The following is an 11,923-nucleotide window of genomic DNA, read 5'->3' as shown; positions in this document are numbered from 1 at the left end:
ATACCCAACCACCCAAATATTAACTTCCAATAAGAATGCATCTCATCCCCTTCCATGAATGCATCTCATCCCTTCCACTATTTTTAAAATCCTTGTTGTCAGCAATCGGGAAATTTCAGTCAGTCAGTTTTCATTAGAAGCTTCAAGGAGGTGAAAGATACAGTGCAAAGCTATATTCCGAATATTTTCCTTGCTGTACCACAGAAATTCTTTTGGGTGGTAAGAATTATTCTTTTATTATTATTCTCTTTTCTTGCTATTCTATTTCAATATTTTTCTTTTCTCAATTTCTATGTTTTTTCACAGAAAAATGGATTTAACCAAGATCAATGCACTTGCAAGTGTAACTTACGAACCTAAGACTTTCGTAAAGCTGAATACTTTTGAGGAGAATAAGGAGTATCAAATCACTGAATTAGTGAAAATTAAGACCAAATATGGAGAGAAATTAATAGCGAAGCTGGCTACCGACGAATGGTTCTTCCTACCCTCAAGGATGATGAAATTACTGGAGTCGCCTGAACTAATCAAAGAACTTCAAAATGCTGCATCAGCGAATACATTAAAAATCTTATATGTTGGAGGACGATACAATAATTTAGAATTTAAAGTTACCCAATGATAATCATAAGATAAATTTTGGAAATGTTTGTAAGGAATGTTTTTAAGGAATGACATCAATAAATGTTTATTATATCTTATTTATTTATTTTTTCTTTATCCCTCACTACATTAGAAAGATACATATAAATCTAGTCTATTAACTTACATTTCTAACAATACTAGTAAGCGGGTTATATTCAACGATTTTATCATGTATAATTAAACAAAACGCAGTAGTATTACTTGGATTATTTCTAGTACAATCAATCTCAATTTTAACATCAACAGTGCCTGACTTTATAGATTCATTTTGATGCGAACAATCGATGACGAAGAGAGGACCGTATTCCACAAAGTTTTTGTAATTAAGCATTGGTTTCGACTGTTTTTCTCCTGCATAATATGAATGGATAAATTTAACATACATATCATATAGTACAGAATAACGGTTTTTTTCGCTATCACTATCAATTCGGTCATATGGATAAAATTCTGAATTCAGATAGACTTTAACATCACGAACAGAACTGTCATTGAATCTAAGCACCTCCATATGCTGCGTACTCTTCTTATTTTGTCTAAATGCTAGTATAACATATCGAGGTTTCTCCAATTGTGTTGCAGCTTTTACGGCCCATGTATGCCTCTGTGTTTCAGGTAGAAGTGGATATTCGTAGAGTTCCCAGGAACGAAAAGCCATGGTTAAACTTTTGTTTTGCTCAATCAAACGTAGAAATTTAAGTTTTGTATAATCATTCAGTGATACATGAGGAATCCTCCATTGCACTTTTTGCAAATCAATTTTGGAGTTGATGATTTTTCTCGAAGAATGTAGTGAATTTATATCATCACTTGCTCGAATAAGAACGAGTTTATGACGTGCATTTATTATAACTCTTCTGTAGTCTTCACAAAAACCCAACAGCATTTGCAATGGTACACAAAAGTTGAAATGATTCGTAGACCTGTGATCTGTTAGAAACCATCCTGAATGACGTAGACTTGCACTTTCCTCAGCAGTTAAGGAGATGAGATTCTTCATGGAGCTAGTAATACCCACATTCTTACAGCGATCAATCTCAATACCATTCAATTCATAACGAATTTCATCAAACAAGAATGCCATGGAATTACAGTCAAGTCCTACGACATCTTGGGCTGTTGCATCTGGAGCACGGGTTCCAACGATTATCTTTCCCTCAATGTAGAGATAACTTTCACAGGGTAGAAGAATTAAATCTTGCTGTTGTATAGGAATTCGAATTTCATCACTATTTCCCAATGAGGCATTTGCATAAGGATTGTATGCATGCATTTCCATTTTAGTGATGCGATTGTCGAACACCGGTTGAGCGGTTACATCTAATGGATCCATTTTTATTTCTAACGTTGAAACCCAGTGATTGTAGAAAGGTGATATTTCTTCTTGTTAATGATGCGCCAACGTTACCTTCGCTCAATGTATTTTGTCCTCCAGCGTTACCTTCACTCAATGTATTCTGTCCTGCTGCAGCAGTTGGACTGATAGGCTCATCGAGTATCGGTGATTTATAAGTATTCTTGTAAATCAACATTTTCTAATATGTAAACGAATTGTGATTTCTTCACCTCCGAAATTTACTATACGATCTTCCTGATCGAGAATACGCAAGGTGAGACGGTCAATTACTTTCGCAATGACTGGCAAGTAAATGACGTTCTTCGGTGTTTCTGCGATTTTATAACCTGGCGGAACACTCGGAAAAAATTCATGTATAACATGTCGAGGTCTACCGTTTGTGTACGCACCAGCTGTAATGTTGCATTCAATTCGTAGAATATTTACTCTTATAATGTTTACGGGCTCGTCTGATTCAGCTAGTGTGTTCGGTGGAATAACACGATCTGATGAAAAACCCAACAAAGAGCCTATATTGTTAGGTTGTGTAAAATCAATCTGATATTTACACTTTATTTCACTTTTTAATGTATTATTATTAGCACGTAGAAAAATTACTTCTTCTTCATCACCTTCGAACATCTGAGCACGTAAAAAGTCATTTATAGCATTGAGCTCATAACAACCTGTAGGTATAGTTAGCTCCTGATCATCAACGTAAAATATATTGTTTGTCTCATCAACATTAGAGATTGAATTGAAGCTCTGAAAGTCTACGAGACCGAGTTCATAATGTCCATCTCGAAGATCGATCGGGGGGAAAAAATCTGACCCCAATACCGAGTCACGGCCAGAGAGTGTAACTGTTAAAGACATTGTTCACGTAGAAACTTGACACACAACTGACCGCATATGCTTGAATCATACGATTGATATTGGTCGTGGTTGTAGTAGATTATAGCAGAAGGTCCAAAATATTCCACAAGTTCAATTGGCGGTTTTAAATTTCCGAAGGAATCGAAATACTTAACGTGCTTATTACGTTTAACGTAAGCGACCCAATGTGTTCCAGGACCTTGTTCGTCATCAAGATTCACAATTGCGCACTCATTGCGTTGCGCATTTTGAGGTAGAGATGTACGCATAAAGACTCCCCGAAAATGCGGTATTTTACGGCAGACGTTTGATAATTGCATATTACTAGTAGGTCCAGATTTTGGAAGTCCATTTATTTTCTTTTCCTTTTCCTTTTCACTCCCTCTCCTATTCGACTGTATGGTGCGAGGTATAAACCTTGTCCCCGTCTCGCTTCCATTAAGCGATTGTGTCTATGCATTTCTTCCAATTGTTTTTTGGCTGCTTTAGTGTCGTTTACAGCCTTTGCTATACCTGCTGCACCGCCAGCTAATGCGCCCACCGCACTCAGCAGCGGAAGCAATGGTAATAAACCCCCCCGTTTTGTTTTAGTAAGTGACTTTTTCCTCAATAAACCACCTCGTTTTTTCGGTACACGAATTTTTCTTTTCTTCGTACTTTTTCTAGGCACTCGCAGTCCTAAGCCGAGTTTCCGTTTTGCATTCATTGATGCCCAGACAGCAGTCGCTGTCGCTCGTTCACCTACGGATGAGTCACTAGCTATGATACGTTGTCGTGCACGGCGTGCAAGTACTTTATCAGCATGATGACGCGAGGGCAGGTCCTTATATACTGAATATGCGATATCATGCTCACGGCAAGCATCATCCAGAGGGTTTATTCCTCGATCACCACGTGCTAACCGTTCATGAAGGCGAGTACCTGGACCGCAATAATTGTAGCCAGGTACATGCAGCTCGAAGGGTAGTTTATTTAGCAGCTTATTGAAAAAAGATCCACAACCATATCTCATCATGTCATGCTTTCCTAACGGGTTCGTTGGCACATCCAGCAATTTTTTATTGAAGGCGGTATTCCATCAAACTGATCTTGATTAGGTAAATTATAATGTTCCGTACAGGCACGATATTGTTGCACTTCAGGATCTGCACGAATGTGCTCAGGTAATTTACACCAAACAAGTCGAATACTGTTTGGAAAGCGCTTCAATAGTAAAATTTTTGGAATGTATTCAAGCTGCTCAATAGTTAAATCCTCCAAACGTAGCACATCTAACATTAACAACGACATAATGAGAACTGATGAGATAATCTGCTTCGAGCCTATAAATAGCTTGCATGATCATAGAGTTTTACAGTTATGGATTTCGTAAAGCAACCACTGCACATTCGTGTCTCCAACGCCGATCGTTTTATTGTCGGTGGGGGTTGTGGAGGAAGGAGTAAACGTCATGGATCCCTACTTCCATCTACAATTCGTAGTATAATTTGCGGACCCTCGAATTGCGGTAAAACAAACGTACTGCTTAGTCTCGTAGAAAGTCCTAACGGTGTGAGATTTGAAAATATTTATGTATACTCAAAGTCGCTTCAACAACCCAAGTATCAATACCTTGAACGGTTATTAAAAGGACTAAAAGGTATTGGATATTTTAAATTTTCAAACAATAGCGACGTTGTAAAGGTAACTGAGGCGTTACCCAATTCTATTTTCATATTTGATGATGTTGCTAACGATAAGCAGGATAATATCAGAGACTACTTCTCCATGGGTAGACATTCAAATATTGACTGCTTCTACCTCTGCCAGACTTATGCTAAAATTCCTAAACACATGATTCGTGATAATGCAAACCTTCTCATAATCTTTAAGCAAGATGGTACTAATTTAAAACATATTTATAACGATCATGTAAACACGGATATGTCATTTGAAAAATTCAATGAATTGTGTTCAAAGTGCTGGCACCATGATTATGGATTTCTAGTGATCGACAAGGATAGTACAATTCAAAATGGTAGATATCGGAAAGGTTTCGATGAGTATGCTAAGATTAAATAGTATACCGTTTGCTTAAGATTGTTCAGTTTAGAGCTAAGTGTCCATCAAAACACACACATCAAATAAGCATGGAATAAACCTAGTATAAACGTGGAAATAAAAACGTGGACTGAATCTAAATTGAACGTGAATTGAACGTGGAAACGTAGATTGAACGTGGATTGAACGTGGATTTGAACGTGGATTGAACGTGGATTGAACGTGGATTGAACGTGGATTGAACGTGGATTGAACGTGGATTGAACGTGGATTGAACGTGGATTGAACGTGGATTGAACGTGGATTTGAACGTGGATTGAACGTGGATTGAACGTGGATTGAACATGGAAAGCAGGAAAATGGAAGAAAAGATGCTGCTAAAGAAGATTGCCGCGAAAAGTAAAGTAATTCGTGAAAAATATCGTGCACTCAAATCAGGAAGAGAAATGATGGAAACCAATTTAAATGAAACTTTTAAACCAATTGTTGAGCCATTGAAGAAGCTCACTGAACATAATGAGATGACCTTCGTGTCCCCGAAATATGAGTATAAACAGGAACCGCTACAGAAGACTACTGCAAGCGATAATTCTTTGATTATTTCATCGGAACGTAAAAGAACTTATTTCTCATCGACTCCACAACGTAAATATTTCGCAGACAACTCTAGAATTAAAATTCCAACCCCTTCATCTGATGATGATGATGATGAGCAAGGAAATTCACGACCTAATGAAACATTATACCTTTCTCTGGAAGAGGATGGGGAGGAGGAGGAGGAGGAGGAGGGAGTGAAAGTGGAAAAGGATGTTAATGATTTAGCAATACCATCATCAATGCAAGCAGAAACTCCATCATCACCATTGCAAAGATCCTTAGATTTAAATAGTTCTTTGTCAGAATATGCACCAATTGGACGTAAATATATAGAGATGTTTCTGCGTAAAAATAAGGATTTAATTGATGATAATTTTGGAATTGAACGAGATGTTAGACTTAAGAAAATGAGACTTGGAAAATGTTCTTTTAAAGTAAATCGTAAAGATTTTATTATTATTGATGATGAGTATTATCAGGGTACTATTGGTCTATTTGAATTGATCTTCATGAAAGAGCCACATGATTATACTGAAGATGATTTAAAAACATATAAGAATATTCTTTCTCAAACTAATGTACACAGAGCAGATTACAGTAGCGAGGGAAAGCTTCGTGGGAATAAGGGTCATAAATGGAAGAAAATAATTAGCCCATTATTTCCTCCAAAGAACCTTGTAAAAGGTAGCGGTTATATGTGTGTTAATGATAAACCAGTGAACTATGTACATTGGAATGATCCGAACGAATTAGTTGAACGTTTGAGACTTTTGATTGCATCATCTGCTGCAGGACATACGAATCATCATAATGAGATACAATCAATAATTGAGGAGCTTCATGAAGAACGTATTATCCTATAAAAGAGATTACACTTTCCATAATTTCCCAGTTGATTGTGTTACTTCACAATGTCGATAAATAAATTTGGAGGTATTTCCACTGCCAGTAATGTGAGAAAATATTTCCGCAAAACTGAAGATGAAACATTAAAATTTGATAAACGTATGAATGCATTTAATGCTAAGGGGAATATTATTTCAAATTTAGGATTTGATGCTACTGATGAGAAATGTGCTGTGAATATGCGTGTTCTGCTGGATAATATGAATGCTGTACGTGAGAACCTTAAAAATGAAATGCAAGAAAACAGTGATATTTTACGAAGTATTGCGTTAAGACTGGATGAAACCGAGTTAAGGCTGAATGATTTTCAAGTGAAATTGAGTAATTTCATGCAGAAACATGCTGAAGATAATGCAGATTTAAAGAAATATGTATCAATTTTCATGGAGAATCAGACTAAAGAGGATGCTGAATCAAAGAAACATATAATGAAGATAATGCGGAATTAAAAAAAAAAAAAAAAAAAAAAGTGCTATTTTTCATGGGGAGAATCATGCTAAGGAGAATTCTTCTTGAAATAATTTGACAAAGAGTTTTATTAGGAAAAAGAAAGTTTTACTACCATCAGTGCTCGTTGTACCCCTGTAAACCCAACACATACCTGAAGAGTTATGGATAGTGAAGAAAAGAAAAAATTGGTCGAAGAACTGCATGTACCTGCAAGACGGAATTTTCAACGTAGAAGAGTTATAATACGAGGCTTCGATGACCTCTGGCAAGCAGATCTGGTTGATATGAAGAATTATACTGACGGAGGTTACCACTATATTCTCACAGTTATTGATGCATTGTCGAAATTTGGATGGGCAGTAGCACTAAAAACCAAAACTGGCAAGGAAGTGACAGACGCATTTACGAAGATTCTGAAAAGTGGGAGATGTCCCAAAAATTTGCAGACAGATGATGGCAAGGAGTTTTATAATAGTGATTTCAAATCGCTTATAAAAAAACGTAGAATAAATCATTACTCAACATACAGCGTATTGAAAGCTACGATAGTTGAGCGCTGGAATCGCACGCTGAAGACTGAAATGTGGAAACGATTTACGTTGAATGGAAATTATAAGTGGCGAGGCATACTGCAGCGACTAGTTGAAGACTACAACGCAAGAAAACATCGTACTATAGGAATGCGACCAGTTGATGTGACGCCAGATCATGCTAATATGCTCCTGACTACAGTATACAATAATATAAAGATTGTTGGTCGTGCCAAGTTCAAAGTAGGTGATTTTGTACGAATCAGTAAATACAAGAATGTATTCGCAAAGGGATACACACCAAATTGGACAACTGAAATATTTGAAATTATAAAAGTGCAGAAAACAAATCCTGTTACATATTTACTTAGAGACTCTAGTGGTACTGATATATACGGAGGATTCTACGAATATGAACTTTTAAAAACTGCTAATCCTAATGTATATCTAGTGGAGAAGGTATTACGTAAGAAGGGTGATAAGGTCTTTGTGAAGTGGTTAGGATTCGATAATAAACATAATTCATGGATAAATAAAGATAATATTTTGTAAAAACAATATTTATTAATAAAATTATTCAATTTAAATATAAATAATTTATTCTATAATGACCCCATGGTAGAGTCGATACAGTTCCGTGCACGATATAACGCTTATCATCGTATGGGCTGAGAGCTACTTTCCGTTGCGTAATCGAATAAACATTATGCAATTTTGAGCGAATTAAATTTTGATTGCGGACTTGTACAGTAAAATTTGTTAAACAGTCCTTATAGTCCTCGAAGGTTATGTTTCTAGCAACAACGTAAGTCTTAATACCTTTAGCTTTTTTGATAATTTTATTTTGTACTTTAAATGTGTACATTTTTGATCTCAGTCCAATAAACTCTGTCATTATCTGCCCATTATTCTCATCTTTCATCAGCCCAGGGACTTTTTTATTTACTAGAGGTAAATTGTACTGATTGTTGGGAGAATAATCGCTTGTATCGAATCTAGCAAGATTCTCCCTCATAATAGTGTAAATATCATCACACTCAATGCTGTATATTAGACTATCCGTATCGGTATATAACGCTTTACATTTGCTACCGAACGTAGGAAGCATATAATCATAATGAAAATCATACAAACATGTTTTCGAAATATCAAGAATGCTCATACCTACGTATATAGGCTTATTGAATTTAGCTGCTAATTTTGTTAATTCAATCGTGACCAAATTCTCACTGAATATAGTGCGACTGTGAAAATTAGGCTTAGCAATCATTGCTTCAGCACCATATCTTCCCTCCCACTTACTCACGAGTCTCACATCAACTCTATTTCTAACATTCTCCATAGTCTTACCGAACACCGCATTGTTCATTAATTTGAAAAGATTTTTCTCAAACTCATTTTTAGATGCTGCACGCAAACTAGTGTTCAAATCGATATATTTACGTAACCAGGTGGACTGCTGAAATCCTAAAACGCGATGAATGTGTTCTAAGACAACACCATTACGCATACATTGCTGTAAAGCACGATAGTGTATAACATAGCGCTTCTTATTTTCTAAAGTTGCAAGTAGCTTCTTCTGACGTGTACCCGGTGGTGCATCACGTACGGGACAAAATGGAAGGTCGGAATGTTTATCGTGAAGCATGCTTGGATACTCTAAGTCAACCTCTAAAATATAACCCTCGGGTGAATCTATCGGTATATTAGAGATATCCAAATTATTAACATTTTCAATCCAGCGAAATCCGTGAGTAGGTAGCGGTTGAGACATTGCCCACCCATACAAATTATTTACATCGTAGTACATTAAATACTTAGAAGGTTCCTCGGGATTGTAGTTTTGCATGTACCGATTGTTAGCCTTTTCATAGCGGTGCGAGCATTGGCTTAAACCACCACGTATGCCTCGTTCTACGAAAAGCAGCATTTCTACGTCAATAAAAAGTTCTAATCTTATTTCTGTATGTTTGAGCATTGCATCCCAAGTGAAGCCTGGGAGTGTATAATAATGAGCAGGATCCAAATTATAAGTTTGCATGCAGCTATCACGAAAATTTTCGAAAACGTCAGCCAACAATAGTACATCAGTTTTCAAATAGAGATCGCTATACTCCCCAAGTGTTCGTATTTGAAATTTGGACCATACCTCCTTAGCGTGATTATACGCACCCTCACTAATATCACTATCGGATAATCTATTATAGAATATCTCGCGTGGAGGTAAAGCAGTTTCTTCCAGACGGTTCAGACTATCTATGTAATCGTAAGGAAAAATACCTTTCCTTGTCAGAAGGTTAAATTGTTCTATGTTTAAATATGAGAATTCTGACTCTAAATTTTTTAACTGTGATCTCGTTAAATATGAACTCAATTTGTCTAAACTTGATGCCATAAATTTGAAAGAATCGATAAACCTTAGTTGTATATTATATTTACGGATGAATTTAGTGAATGAAATATACTTCTCCTTATGTACAGGTAACAAGTGTACTGAACCTTCATACAAGTTAGCGATTGTACCGAAAATAAAATGTGCGTCATAACCTGATAAATTATGAAAAATTACAGGTATTACATGCGAATCGTTAAAGTTTAAATTACAATTATTATGAGCAGGTCCCCTATATTTACCAGTTAAATGATCATGATCGCGAACACGTATTTGATCTGGAAGAAACGGCTTTTTACATATATGACAGTTGGGCTCAGTATAATGCCTTGAATTTTCACTAATACTTAGCGTTCTCATAGGCACTACAGTCTTTAGTTTTTCGCTCGCTATGCTAGCAATTTTATCGAGTTCTCGCACAAACCATTCTATACACTCGAGTCCACGATATGATTTGTAAGTTGAGAGCGATGAATCACGAACGCTTTTAAAATAATAACCTATACTAAAAGGTATGTGTTTTTGATAAATACCAATTTCGTCATCCGTTTGCTCAACTTTTTCAAGCAAGCATTCAATGTCAGCGTATATGACAAATGGCACCCTCTCACTGTTCTTCATGTTATTGAAGGAAACCCAACGGTCCTTGTCAGGTAGCACAATTCTGATGTTTTTATTGAGTTGCGCACAATCACGTTCATGCGATTTTAGTTTCTCATCATTGTGGAAATAGTGTAAGCAACTATAGGAGGGAAAAAGTAATATTAGAATATAGAAGCAGTAATTATATATATATATATATATATATAGTAAAACATACCGATCACAAATAAGATGAGAGCGTTTTCCTCTAGTAAGCTGTCCATTTAGCAGTCTGGAAAGGTTCCTGATACATATAAAATGTGCTGCTCCTTGATGCTCGAGAAGAAGAAGATTAGCGTGTCTGGTCCTCTTGCATTTTGTTAATTGTAGAGGTGCTATGATTGTATTCTCATTCGTCTCAGTCTCTTCCACCATAGTAAAAATATTAATAGAGACATCATTATCTTCCTCAAATTTCGGAATCTGTTTTAATGTAGTCGGAAACGTTATACTTCTAACATCGAAAACATTTGTAAAATGAGGATATGAAGATTTTCGTTGTGGATGAGTATTCGGTTTTGCCGGATAGAGTGCAGCTGTTACAGCCCATGCAAAACATGTATTATCATCACTGTGTATGTTTATCACAGCCTGTTTATTCTTAATAGATTCTGGAAGCTCGATGGCACAACCTATATGCAGCGGGTTATAATAATTTATATTTATAATTAAATTCAGAATTTTTTCCAACGCCCATCCGCTATCACGCTCTTGAAACTCACTCAATTCTTTTAGAATTTTCTCTATTATATTTGTATTGTACCATTCACTAAAACTATCAGTTTTGTATAAAACTGCATTGCGGGTTGAGATATGTTTAATATCACTTATCTCTTTACAAATAAATTGTCCGTTAAAGATGCAATTTATCTTAACTGCGTTCACGTTATTAAACACTTTTTCTGTGTAGGTCTGTACTAAGTCTTTTGCACCTGTTAGAAAATCACGTGGTTCTATATAATTATAATTTACAACCATTCCGCTACATATTCGAGATTTAAATGAAGACTCGAGATCTTTCCAAATAAGCTTTCTCACTCCAATTGATTTCTTATTTTTTGCCGCATGCAGAAGTAGACGCTGGATAGTTGTTATTTCAGTCAGATTTTTGTGTACTGTATCGGGAGCTGCAGATCTATTAGCATCTCTTAAACTTCGAATATAATCACGACACTTGCGTACCCACTCATGATAATTATGCTGATTTCCTAAATCAGGATTCTTGAGAGCATGATTCAAACAATAACTCTTATCCTTAGCTGCTCTAAGTAGAAGACACTGTATTTGTGCAATTTCTGCAAAATTTTTCTGCAGCGTGCCTATAGGTGCGTTGCGATTAGAGATTCTGAGTTTATGAATATATTCACGACACTCGCGTACCCACTCGCGATATTCTTCTTGCGTTTTCAAAACTCTATTTCGTAGAGACATCTTTTGTTCTTTTCTTCGAGAGGACTAATCAGGAACTGAGGAAAAGTGGGTGGGAAACTGAGCTCTCTTTAGATAAAG

This window comes from Prorops nasuta, unplaced genomic scaffold (assembly GCF_024137725.1).
Source record: "Prorops nasuta isolate Cenicafe-Biocafe unplaced genomic scaffold, Cenicafe_Pnas_1.2 PNAS00023, whole genome shotgun sequence".
NCBI classification, from domain to species: Eukaryota; Metazoa; Arthropoda; class Insecta; order Hymenoptera; family Bethylidae; genus Prorops; species Prorops nasuta.
This window is presented reverse-complemented; position numbering follows the sequence as displayed.